Source organism: Pseudochaenichthys georgianus, chromosome 10 (genome assembly GCF_902827115.2).
Source record: "Pseudochaenichthys georgianus chromosome 10, fPseGeo1.2, whole genome shotgun sequence".
Taxonomy (NCBI): Eukaryota; Metazoa; Chordata; class Actinopteri; order Perciformes; family Channichthyidae; genus Pseudochaenichthys; species Pseudochaenichthys georgianus.
In genome coordinates this window covers 22,019,823-22,034,118 of record NC_047512.1, presented here as the reverse complement: position 1 = coordinate 22,034,118, position 14,296 = coordinate 22,019,823, and positions in this window count along the sequence as shown.

Below are 14,296 nucleotides of genomic sequence, written 5' to 3'. Positions count from 1 at the left end.
TGTGGCGTCGTGTGGGTGAGCGGTTTTCTGATGTCAATGTTGTGAATCGAGTGGCCCATGGTGGTGGTGGGGTTATGGTATGGGCGGACGTATGTTATGGACGACGAACACAGGTGCATTTTATTGATGGCATTGTGAATGCACAGAGATACCATGACGAGATCCTGAGGCCCATTGTTGTGCCATTCATCTACGACCATCACCTCATGTTGCAGCATGATAATGCACGGCCCCATGTTGCAAGGATCTGTACACAATTCCTGGAGGCTGAAAACATCCCAGTTCTTGCATGGCCAGCATACTCACCGGACATATCACCCATTGAGCATGTTTGGGATGCTCTGGAACGGCGTATACGACAGCGTGTTCCAGTTCCTGCCAATATCCAGCAACTTCGCACAGCCATTGAAGAGGAGTGGACCAACATTCCACAGGCCACAATCAACAACCTGATCAACTCTATGCGAAGGAGATGTGTTGCACTGTGTGAGGCAAATGGTGGTCACACCAGATACTGACTGGTTTTCAGACCCCCCCAGACCCCCCCAATAAAGCAAAACTGCACATAATAATAATAATAATAATACACTTTATTTGTATAGCACCTTTCATGCACAAAGCAGCCCAAAGTGATTTACAGCAAACATAACAACAATATTCAAATAATATTAAAATTAATACAAAACAAGATACAACATCTACTGTACAGTGATAATATGTTCAAATAAAACAATTTAAAAAACAAAATTAAAAATGTAAAATAAAAGCAAAACAGAAAAATAATACAGTCAAACATGGACAATGATACTAGTGACAATTGAAAGGTAACCCAAATTAAAAGCCATATTAAAAATATTTAATTTGCTTTTAAACATTTCAAGGGAGTTTGCTGTTCTAAGATCCAGGTATATTTGCCATAGTTTAGTTTAGTTTATTTATTTATAGTGTCGTGGACAGTCCCCATCGATGAACTGTCACAAAAACAGTAAATGGAGCAGCTTTAGCCGACATGGCTAATTTCCAGCTGTCCCCATACTCAACACAGACTAGTGTGTACAGGTGTAGTTCTCAGTGAACTATGTTTTTAAGTGAGCTGTGAAGGTGGTATGTGTATGTATGTCTTTGATTTGAGTGGGTCGAGAGTTCCAGTTTTGTATTGCTGTGACCGAGAATGATGACTGACCAAAAGTACTCTTCCTGAATGGGGGGTCGCCACGTGTGGAGCTTCTAGTGGTCAGTCTGGTGTTGTTACGTTGAGTAACCAATGAGTTAAGAGTTGGAGGGGCTGTATTGTGCAGGATTTTGTTAACCAGAATGATGTTCCTATACTTTATTAAATCTTCCCAACTCAGAATGTTATGCTTGTTGAGGATGGTACAGTGATGGGAGCAGTTAGGTTTCTGGTCCAGTACTTTGAGGGTTTGTTTGTACAGGGTTGCTAGTGGCTTCAGTGTGGAGCTGTTAGTTTGCCCCCAGCTTGTGAGACAGTATGTTAGATGTGATATGATCATGGCATTCATGTATAATTTGGCAGAATTCAATGTCATTGTGTTTCTTATGTAGTTAAAATTGGCTAGGCTAAACTTAACTCTTTGGGTCACTTTTTTGACTTGTGTTTTGAATGTTAAATTAGAGTCAATAATGATTCCAAGGTACTTAACCTGAGGCACAATATTAATATGTTCACCTGAGATGCTTATATTTGACACAATCTTGCATTTTCTTTTTGTGAAAAACATTCCTACTGTTTTGTTTATATTAAGCTGAAGACAGTAGCCGTGTAGCCAGCTAGTGATCAGCACTAAAGCTGAGGTCAGTTTATCAGCAGCCTTTTGCTTTGTATTGGCATGCACATATATCACAGTGTCATCGGCATATAGCTGTGTTTCCACATCAGGACAGACAGATGGCAGGTCATTAATATATAGGGTAAAAATAAGTGGACCAAGTATTGAACCTTGTGGTACTCCGGTGCTTAAGTCTAGAGCTGGAGAGAGTAGATTATTGATGGTAACATACTGACGCCTACCAGTGAAGTATGATTCAATCCAACTGAGTGTTAACCTCTTAAGCACGGCGGACCCCCCCCCCCCCCCCCACAGTTTTCTTTCGAGACTGTGTCTCAGGGCTACTTAACATTTATGAAACTATTGATGTGTAGCACAAGATTAACGGGAAGAATCTCAGATAACTGAAGATATGAACCATTTTTACCAAAACAAAACACAAGGGTAATACCAAGCCTCTGAATTAGCACTAAGCGAAAAAATGCTAACGCACTTTAGCACAGAATTCTAAATAAAGATACCCTTATTACTTATCGAAACTGCACATACAATATATCCGATTAAAGCTGAGACTCCACAGATTATTTAAGTATAGTATCATCACTAAGCGATCCGATCTTGCAACAGGGGAAGCAAACACAAACATCACAACACGTAACTTTACGGAGCTTTTACGGGAGATCGTCTCACCGTACCTGTCAATCTGATCAAAAGACGTGTTCAATGGCATTAAAACGAGAAAAAACGCGGCTGAATCGGTTGATCCATATGTGACCGGAGGTCTTCTCCCTCTGTGCCGCTGCTTGGCACCGGGCCAGCGCACCAATTGTGCGCACCGGCTATTTAAGCTGAGGTGCCAAATTGGGTTCCTCCCATTTCTCCTGTGGTGACTGCAGCTTGGCGTAGTAACGCAAATTGTTTGGCGTGGCAGCATTCATGTCCTACTTTCTCTAGATACACACTTCTGACACTTTCCCATCTTAGCGCAGCTGAAGTCCAGGGCGTTAGAGGAGGCATTTGCTCCGCCAGAGGCTCCGTGATAGCGGCGTTGCACACTGTTGGTGAGTGCCGTTGTCTGCTCTCTTTAAATCTGCTGCGTAGTTCCCCTGCCTTATCAATTCTTTATGTCACAGTGGAATTTGGCCGTGGGATTTGCGGGTCTCATTCCCTCCCTTGTCGGCTCTGTGGCTGCGCCTGGCTGCACAGGGTGGTACGTATGAGCCCCTCCCCATATTATAAGTTAAACCGTCACTTTCATACAGATTTTATAGTAATTCCAATCCCCTTTCCAGGGGTGTTCTAACTATTGTCGCTCCCCACCTTTGGCCATCATTCCCATCCCGTGCTGCTGTTTTGGCTCTCTGTGAGTTTTGGGATCTCTGTTGCCCCTTTCACACCAGCGCCTTTTCAGCTCCGGCTCGGAGCTAGAGCCTGAAAAGCGCCGGGTTTTCCTGTTCACACCGCAGCGGCGCCGGCTCTTAGCTCCGGAATCCGCTTCATTTCCAGCTCCAAAAAATTGTCGGTCCAGAGGCAAGAGCTTTGGAGCTAAGAGGCGACGTCGCTTACGTCTCTCTTACGTCGAGGCGTGCAGGAAACTAAACCCACCTCCCATGGGTCAACTGTTATGCCTGCCTACAAGCAGTAGTGCCTATAAACACACTTTATAAAGTCAGGCAACACTAACCAGGCTTCGTGTGATTCTGTTTATTTGTGCCTTACTTTGACCATCCGTTCACTGTTATCGATCATTGTGGAGAGAGGCAGACGTGTTGTTTTGTATTATTGCAGCTATCGGATGCAAGTAGTCAGTTTAGCTTCGGTTGCTATGCCAACATCACCCGTTTTATACCAGAGAAACTTTCATAACAGCGTTGTGATACCAAACAGTGTCAATTCAGACTGACACACATTCACTTAGGCTAAGGGGAACTGGGGATATGCATCAGCTGCTTGTGTGAGTCGGACAGTGAATACTTTAGAGCGGCCGCTGCAGTGTGAGCTAACCGGAGAATACACTCCCGTGGAAGAGCAGCCAATACTGCAGCGGTCGGTAAATGCTGCAGAAACACATTAATACACAATGAACCACGGCACTCTGGAGCAAAGTATAAGGTTGGAGAAGTCGTTATTCAATTTATTCTGGCTTCGTGTGATTAAAAGCAACACGATCATCGACCCGACGCAGTTGTTGTTGTTGTTGTGAGCTGCCGTTGGGGAGCAAATCAGCGATGTAAACGGTGACGTCATGACGCAGCAGGGGCAGCTCTGGGGCGCCAGTGGGCGGTGTGCACAGAGCGGGAGCTGAAAAGGGAAACCGGAGCTGAACCAGAAAAGCGCCCGCTCGGAGCTAGAAACTGAAAAGCGCTGGTGTGAAAGCCGCATGAGAGCTTCGCTCCTCGCTGTGGACAGGCCCAGACTGCTTGCTCTGGCCTGTTGCTGGAGCCGTTCTTGGCGTCAGGGAATGGTCCTAATACACGACCATAAGGAAATGTATTATTTAATTTGTGTATTCCTTGCTGTCCTTTACATTTACTTTAATTTGTTTATTCTTGGCAGTCCTTTAAATTTGCTTTAATTTGTTTATTCATTTGTTATTTACATTCATTCAGATTTGGTGTATTGTGTTGTTTTCTTTTGTTTATCCTTTTGTCAGAATTATAACCTTTTATCCTGTGCCGGACAGGTGCTGTGGGCCTGTGGCGGCAGACTCCCTGGTGGTGGCAGTGGTTTTCTTCACATATCCGTTTTGAGTGGTGTGCAGTGTCACGGGTGATTTATGTTGGACTCCTTACGCCCCTTTTTGTTAACTGCCGCCGTGGTAAGCCAAGCCCTGTCCGTTTCCCCAAAGTGGGTATTTTATTCAAATGTATTGTGTGTGGTGTTTTTAGATATTTTGTATGTTATAAATAAAACTGTATGCTGATCCTTAAAACTGTCTCTGCCCGTGGTGTAAAACGAACCTGATTGTCCTTAGCAGTATTAGACCTAGTCTTTATAATTTCCTGGGGGCGAAACTCCTCCAGGTGGCGTTGTCCACAACCGATTTTAAACACCTACCCTCACCACTCCGCCACACATAGGTTGATAATGTATCTGTGGCTTTGAAACAATTATTCATAATCCATAATTCCATTTTTATGTAAAAATCGGAGCAAAACTTTTAGCTGCTAATGGTGGCCACCAGAGTGTATGCAGCTTCCGGTTTTGGCTACGCATCACTCTCACTCCTTATAGAGTGGCGAAGTCACGCCCATCTACTTCCGCCCCATGGGACCTTATTTCTGAAAAATTATGTATTAAAGTCAATGGAGAGAGAAAACTTATCTTTCGATCCCATTTGAATTGTGCCATGAATTACACATATGATGTTTGTCAATCTTAACAAATCATTTCCATTTCAAAAAAGTCAGTTTGTCTGAAAACAGTTGAAATATAATACTATGAAAAATACGCAACTAGAAAGACTACAAATCCCAGAGTCGCGTACATTAACGTTACACATTACACTCGTGTTACTCACCAAAACCTTGTAAAGCCGGCCCCGCATGCTGGCTCTTACGGAACCGACTAACTCCCCTTTTGTGTATGTACAGCTCTCAACATGCCCAGACTTGTAGTGATTGTCATCTATTTTAATACTTTTCACTTCATTCTGAAAGAAAGAGGTGAAATGTGCTAACGTGACGGCCATCTTGGTGTTGGTGACGTATGCAAGACCAGAGATGTTGTTCATTGAGCGCTTCACACACAAAAATGTGTTACTTCACAGTTTTACGACACATTTTTATTTTTTTGACTTGCAAAATTATCTTTTAAATTGACAAACATCATATGTGTAATTTGTTGCACAATTCAAACGGGATCAAATGATAATCTTTCTCTCTCCATTGACTTCAATACATGATTTTTCCTAAATAAGGTCCCATGGAGGTCCCCCGGAAGGGGAGGGACTTTGCCACTCTATTTGTTCATGTGTTTGTGTGTGTAGGACTTCCCCTCGATTCCATTGGCTCTAGCGGTTACAAAGAGATTTCATTCATCAAAATCGACCAAGGGGGGCCAGAGATATGGAAAATCCACCCAAATGACCCCAGAAGTGTTTTTTTGTTGTTGTTGCTAAATCTGTCTAAAAAGGTCAAATGTCACTTGTTTTGCATCCATCTTGATACAGGGTACTTAGTATATGTTGTACTTTGGATTCCTAAAGCTTTTAGTCTACTAACCCATCATCCAAGGTTAGTTTTCACTATAAGTAAAAAATAATTTTTGGACGGACACTATAATTTACAGTTTTTTACTGTGTTCAATCTGAATGTTCTTTAAAATAAAAAACATCTATATTGAATCTGACTTTTCTACATCCAACTCACAGGTTTATCATTACTTTGAGAAAAAAGATTATTAATGTAACCCTTTTAGAAGGGAAGATAATGGTCAATTGTTCTGGGAATGTCATTTTCGAGCCTGAGACCTGAAAAACAGGCTCAGTGCTTAACAGGTTAATGGAGAGCAGTTAAAAGCCGATAGTTTGGACAGAAGGACCATAAAGCTAACATTCGAGCAAGTCTTCTGCATGGTCTCCTTCCTTTTCCAACATTCGTTCTTCTTTTTGTCGGTTTCTCTTTCCTCAGTCCCAAACTTTGTTCTCAAGTAAGACTTCCTGGTTCCTCCAAGACGATGTGAAATGGTATCACAGCTGTTGTGCGTCTGTGAGTTGAGCGTGTGCATGTGTTGATGAGGAATTAGTCTTTGAAATCTTTACTCTTTGATCAGTGAAAATGCAAGGCGCTGCACTCCTGCTGTGATGATGCTGAGACAATAAGTATTTGGCAACAAACGGCAACTTCAATGTTTTCCAGCTGAAGAACAACTCTCTAACCAATCCTTTGTGAGGGTGGTACTTGGCACCTGAAATAAAGTTGCCCCGATTGTTTTCCTTTATGGTTACAAATGTAACGTAGATATTAAAAAGCCCCTACAATTGGGACTTGTCGTGTAGTTTATAGAAAAGGAATTGTCTGGTTTCAGTGTTATAATTAAAGGTCACGTCCAAACTGCTCCAGCTTTGTTGAAACTTCAATGGAGAGACGATGCAACTAGGCCCAAGGCGTTGCATCTTTATGGAAAGTAAACACAGTTTGTTGTCGTTTTTCTGCATTCAGGCTGTTCCTGTGCGGTGTGACTCGCCCCCCCCCCGGGTTTACTCAGTTAACACAGCAGAACTGTTGATTTGTTTGTTGCGGCCCTAAAGCAAACAAAGGCTAACACACATGCACACACTCACAGAGCAGCCCATTCTCCATGTAAAGGTACATTAACTAGTCTTTGTACTTTAATTGAATTTCTCTAGACCGCACATGTAAAAAAACAGACCTTTTTATTTTCCATTCTTTCTTCTCACTGAGTCTCGGAAACCTTATTTAGCATATTAATTCAATTTGGTTCGACACGCAAACAAGCCGTGTTATCTGTAAAAAAAAAAAATGACACTATGAAGCACTATATTGTTACAATAATCCGTGGATGCAGCTGCACATTTAGTCATTTGACACTGGATAAGAGAGAGGTTATCCGAGTCAAAGACAAACAAAAGAATTATTTTATGAAAGCTTGCTGCAGGATAACTGTGCATACTAATGGGGGAAAAATAAAACGGGGCTGAATCGAGGTGGAGAGAGGGTAAAACAAAGTAGCCAAATGAGGAAATGATGGAGTGGTGCACTCGGTGAAGACAGGACATTTATCTCTCCTTCCTCCTGAGTTTATTCCTCATTTCCCTAAAGAAGCAGACAGTGTGTGTCTAACTAGCTTAACACTCGGGCCCTCAGCATCACCGCTGTCAAATAAGGAGAAGGGGGACTATTATGTTATCAAAATATTACTTTGCTGCAAATCCCCTCTCCCCGTTCATTGCCTCCTCCTCCTGTGTTTTCCTTTATCTGCCTTCATTAGTGCCTCCTCCCAGCTCATCAATGCAAATATATGGATTCAATTACTGCTAATGTAGCTTCTTTATCAGCATAAGTTCTCCCTAATAGCACCAGCTGATGCGCCACTCACTTTTTGTGTCTGGCTATACACAAGAAGACCGCAATTACATGTTAATGTCTGTCTTTTTCTGTCTCAGTGTCTACAGGGGTGTCTTTCTGCTTATCTACAGTTTTTGATCTATTGATTACAATATGAACGTGCCTTTCCTCTAAAACCAGTGCAGTTGTTTAGGTGTGTGCCTTTGTGTGCGTATTTGATTATCTATCAACAAATCGAGGATTGCCGTGAGTGTGCAAAACCAGATGCAATGTCATGTGGTTGTTTGCATTGCTCCATCTTCTCCTCAGCACCTCCACATGTATTATTTAGTGCTACCTGTCAGTTCATATGAATCAGACTCTGCCTGTCAATCCGAAAGCTGTAGACATTAATACTGGATAGAATCCAGATGAGCTCCATCTCTTATTAACTTCCTATCCTCCTCCCCCCATCTCAACTCCTCTTCTCTCTTCCTCCATCTCCTCTCTGTCAGTGTTTCGTCTCTGCAGTGTGTGCGATATCCCTCTCTTTTTCCCATGAGTCTTCCCTCGCTTACTTCTTTACTCATCCTTCATCACCACTGATCAATCGTTTATCCATTTATCTATAGATGAACAATGTATGCCATTGATTTCTTAGGACATTCTCAAATGTTCCTTCTCTCTGACAAAGCAGACTTAAATGGACAGTAGATGCCCCCACATCGAGGAAGACAAATTCAATTATAGGAAACTGAATTGGTAGATAACGATCCTTCAGAAAAGTTCAAAGTTACAATAGGTGACAAACAATCCATTCAAACTGACAGTGAAAGTAGGATGGGACAGACTGACTGGTAATTAATTCAGTGTATTCTCTCTGTGTCTGTTCCTGTTTAACTTTGAATGGCTCAGCCCTGAAGCACATCAAACATGTCCCATCATTCAAAGGGAATAATCAGCCATATCAGTCAATAATCACAATAGTCCTTACAATATTGAGTTTAATCAAACCAGATTTTGGAAAAGTCAATGATGTTACCATGATGTTAGTCCCCATGATGCAAGCCTGTGGTGTAGGAACTCAAACACTCTGACTTTGAGTCAGTCAACATGATATTATCGATGCTTTTCATCATGACATTATAGATGTCAGTCTGTCTCTCTGCGTTTCATCTTTTGAAGTTTTCAAATTTCAACTGAGTCTGTCCAACTCTCAGCCGAAGGAGGCTTTTTGTGCTTGATGTTGTCGTTACCAGGCTTTTTGATTGTTTCCGGAAGATGTCCTTTGCTTTATATTTTAGACAGAAAAACCTGCACACACAGTACCTATTTAGTTTGGGATTATTACTGTTTCTCCTTGCTTTGGACTACAGTCATGATGCTAATAATGTTGAATATTGAAATGGTTGTTTATGTGAAGATATACAATACAACAAATATGTCATAAACAACTCCACTCAGCTCTCAGGTGACAAGAAGATATCAGAGAGCGGCACCAACAATGAAACCACCTGGAAATGCCGGGTGAAAAAAAGTGATCCATTTCTGCTTTCATAAGAAACGTTTGCATGTGAAGCCCTTAAAATAAGTATTTTTAAGTCTTTGTTTTGAATTCATTGAAAAACTTTTCTGATAGCTTATTTTGATACTCATATCAATAGATACTCAAAAGTATAGTGTATCACTGGTTAACAAATTAAATATGGATAGCCCTTGCACAATGTTGCAAACGTGAAAAGCTTAATCCATGTGACTAACCGCCTGACTATCCTCGTTCTCATTTGAGATAATAACGGTAATTACTCAGTCCGCCTGCATTACAGTAAGTACATCAGCATCTGCTACATCTGTTTTGCATCCCTCTGATGTTTCCTGCACACACTAATGATGAAGAAGCTGGTCTTTTGCAGCAGACACGTGAACAAAATGTATGTTTTCCTATGCTTGTGTGTCACACATCATGTAATACTATAATCCGCTCTTCAATGAATTTCTTACTTAAAGGTGGGGTAGGTACATTTCAGAAACCGGCTCGAGTGCACTAACATTTGAAAGTACACAGCCGAAAAGAATCCGCCCCTTCCTTCAGACTTCCTTTCAGAGCACCTCCTCCAACACATGAATGCGCACATGACTTAGGTTGGCTATATAGTTCAGGGGAATTGTAAACCATACAAAACAGATAATTACCTGTCCAAGAGAAAAAGAGCGACCTCTGCTAGTTTCCACTTTGTTTTTGTTCCTAATTTGCTCCGTTACATTATTTCTTTTACCACCAGTAGACGATGTTGAACCTAACTCTGCCATGGTGAAAGTGGCCGCCTGTTGCTGGCGAGTCATTGAAGTACTGCTGCAATGCACGCCCAATGATGGCACGCCCAATGAGGGCACGAGATACATTTGTGCGTGCACGAGATGAAAGGCTGACGGTACGTCCACACAGCAGCTTCAGAAGAAACTTCCACAGCTTCCAACGCTTCTCTGCCCATTGACTTTGAATGGGGATGACGTCACTTTGCCTCGCTTTTCGCCAAACTGCATTGTGGGGGAGCGAAGCGAAGATTTCCAGGATGTCCAGGATTTCAAAGTTGAACAATGTTCAACTTTTGAAGCTGAGCTGGAAGTGCCAGCCAATCAAACACGTTTATGCAAATCTGACAGTAGAAGCGCTAGCCAATCAAACCGCATGTAAGCAGGGAGAACCAGACCGCAGTTCATTTCCTCATATTCCAAACGAGAAATTACGGTAGCAAATCACCCGGTTCTTTACGACCAGAACTATTAACGGGATACAAACCGGAGGAACCAGGCATGGAGGGAGGTGGCAGAGACAGTGGGTGAAACTCAGGCCCGGACTGGCCATCGGGAGGACCGGGAGGTTTCCCGATGGCCTGGCCTGTTAAGTGGCCTGCTGGCCTGAGGATTTTTTTTTGTATACGTATGTATTGTGAACGCAACGCTGCGCAAATGTGGGTCTGACTCTGCCTCACAGAGGGTGACTGGCTGTCTACATGATGTGGCCTGCCGACATGGCCACTTTCATACAGATCATACTCGATTGGTCTCTGTGTGTCATTCAAGCTCGGGAGGGTGTGTGTTATGTGTGGCGCGAGCGAGTGAGATAAACCGCGCACACCGGTTACGTGTATTGTTGTTGTTGTTAGCATCTGGTGCTAGCTAGCTGCGCTAACGGATATAAGGAGCTGTTTCAACAACAAGGTGGAGGAGAGTCCTCTCCTGTCAGACTGAGAGGCTGATAACTACAGCTCAGGTGAGGTAAAGGACTCTGAGTGTTTAGTTTAGTGTTTACTCTGTGGGTCTCAAACGGTTTGGTCACCATTTATGTAAACACATATTTCCATTTGAGGGGGGAGTGATTAGTAAAATATGCATGAATAATAAAAAAAAACGTTAACTAGGTGAAAAAAGGTAAGATAAACAATTAAAACTTGTTGAGAGCTAAAACTAGTCTTTGCTGCTGCCTCAAAGAGGAGCAGGGGGAGAGGAGGGAGACAGGTGAGGCTGATTCAGGAGCACATACACACTCACAACTATAAATGAACCAAAAACAAATAAATAAACAAGTTTCAATGTTTTTTCATATTGGATATGGGATGTTATTGGTTATGGCCATGTTATTATGATTTTATGATTATTTAAATGTATACAGTTATGTTTCATATGGGTGTAGTCTCTTTATTTCCCCCTCAAAATGCACCAGATTGATGCATTTAAGTCCAACATTAAAAAAAAAATCTTACCGGGGGAGCATGCCCCCGGACCCCCCTATAGGATTTGAGGTCCACCCCCACTTAAAATATGTTCACATAGGTTCCTAAATAGATTTGCAATTTCTTTTAAATAGTAACCCATGTCCATATGTTTATTTTGGGGTAGTAGATTTAGAGCGCTATCATTATGGGCAGCAACGCTGTAAACATTGACAAATAAATCCAGCAAAATGGCACAAAAAACTGGTAGTGGCCTGGCTGGGTGTATAATTCCCGGCCTGACTTATTGTCCCAGTCCGGCCCTGGGTTTTCGCCTGTTTGGGGAGTTTATATATATATATATATATTGCTCGCATAAAATCCCAGGGGTTTTTTGCTTTGTATGTCGGGGGCGGGAGATTCATGTGATTGGTTGTTGGTCGCATTGCTCGCAAAAAATCCCCAAGCTGTCAGACACGCCCAGCTCCAAGATTTTCAAGATTTTTGAAAAGCTGCTGTGTGGACGTACCGTGACAGACAGGGCGGCAATCCAATCCGTTTATTTTACAGTATTACGGCTTCCACAGATGACATTTTTTTATGGAATTTTTGTCAAAGCACTCAAGATATTCATTGCTATCGGGATGTTAAGAGCATTCCATGGAATATAACAAAAAGTGTATCTCGAGCCGGTTTCTGAAACTTACCTACCCCACCTTTAAGTTTTGTATTCAGAAGGAAAATCTCTGCTGCTTAATGCGATCTGATGAACATCACGTATGTCAGTGACCTTAGACTCTTTTCCTCCCACTGTCTCAGTCTTTTCTGTCTTTAGAAATTATTTAAAGAGAGTGCAAAAGGGATTAATCCACTTATTGTAATGCTTTGAAAAGTGAATTGAAATTCACTGCAGGATACTGACAGACTTGGTGTTTCTTATAGTGATGGTGTTTTCACAAGGCAGTGCTGCAGATCTGTCGCTGAATGTCCTGTGAGGTCTATTAGCTGGCCAGACATGTTGTTGATCAACTGCTTATTACTCTTACAAAGAAGAACACATAATTGTTCAAGCTGCTGGAGTAAGAGCCTGTTGCCTTTCTTTGCATGAATTACATAAGCCTACAATATTCATGAAGCAGCTGTGAAGATCTCACAAACCTGATCACATTATAAAAGGTATTTCATAAGCCTTGCTTATTTAAACAAATTACAAATATCTATAATCATTCCTGGGCCTGTTAAATGGGACATATAATGCTTTGAGGGGGTTTTCCTTCCCTTTATTGTGTTATACAGGTTTTCTGTGCATGTAAATGGTCTGCAAAGGCTAGAATCCCAAAGTTCCCACACACCCCCTCCCCCCCTGCCTGAAATGCCTCGATGGACTCATTTTTTACTTCAGTAACATAGTTGTAAGGGAAACTTCTGTAGCAATGGAGAGTCAGGACTCAGAGAGACACGAGGGGAGTTGGAGCTTGGATGTCAAACACTGATGTTTATTTACAAGTATCGGCCGGAGAAATTCACATCACAAGATTCTGACTGCCCTGGTGGGTTGCCATGTCAAATCTGACCAGCCTCTCTCTCGAATAGACCTTTTAACTAGTTTACAGAGAGTTAATCCACATATTGGGGGATGGTGCGTAAACACTGGGAACACTGGAGATATCCCCGACATCTGGAAATACTCAATCACCTGCCTGACTCTTAGGCTCTGTGACCGAGAGTTGACCGGTCATAAAACTGAGAATAACACCATATGACTGCATTAGCACATTCCTTACGGGAGATAACAGACTCAGGGTTGGTGATAAACGTCAACAGGCAGAAAGTAAGGAATAATTATTCTTTGACAATAGGGACTTCACTATATAACACTCAAGCTTCTATTGGCTAGCGCTCCAACACATTATACTTGATAGGCTAAGGTTTCACTGCTCGGGGGTTTGCCCATTTTAGCCAACAGTCATTGACTATGTCCTGTTTATTTAAAGCTTAAATACTAGGAGCACCCAATAATCCGGTACAGGCTGCTTGGTGGTACTATATTTGACCTTCAGGCTTTCACTTTCATAATAAAGCTAGATAAAGCCAGTCCTGTCAAGGGAGGTTTGATGTGTCGTGTTCCCCTAAAAGCTTTGTGTTGCCAAAAGGTTTCTAAATGAATGGCTAATTACTTTTGTCTAATTGTAATGTACTTACTATTGTCAAAAGTCATTCTGAACTCCTACTGAATCCGACTATAATATTGTAGTAATATTGCACTCTCAACATTCCTAAAGATTAATTAACTCTAATTCGGTAGAGGGGAGGGGGGTAAATTGAAACAGAGAGGAGATGAGAGTTGCAGAGAGAGATGAAGATACAATGCGGAGAGAGGTACAGTGAGTGTGTGTGTGTGTGTGTGTGTGTGTGTGTGTGTGTGTGTGTGTGTGTGTGTGTGTGTGTGTGTGTGTGTGTGTGTGTGTGTGAGTGTGTGTGTGTGTGTGTGTGTGAATATCAGCCTGAACACATGGACCTTCACTATTGTGCTGTTTGTTGAGCTGCAGAGACATGCAGTATTTACGGTCGGACTCCGTATCTACATTAAAGAGAGAATAATGTGTGGGGACTCACCTCCCTTATGGGGACAAAATGGAGGTCCCCATGAGGGGAATCATTCATTTTAGGCTGAAGACTTGGTTAGGTTAAGGTTAGGCATGTGTTGGTTATGGTTAAGGTTAGGATAAGACTCTAGGAAAAATGCATGTAAGTAAATATAATGTCCCCTGAAGTGATGTATACATGG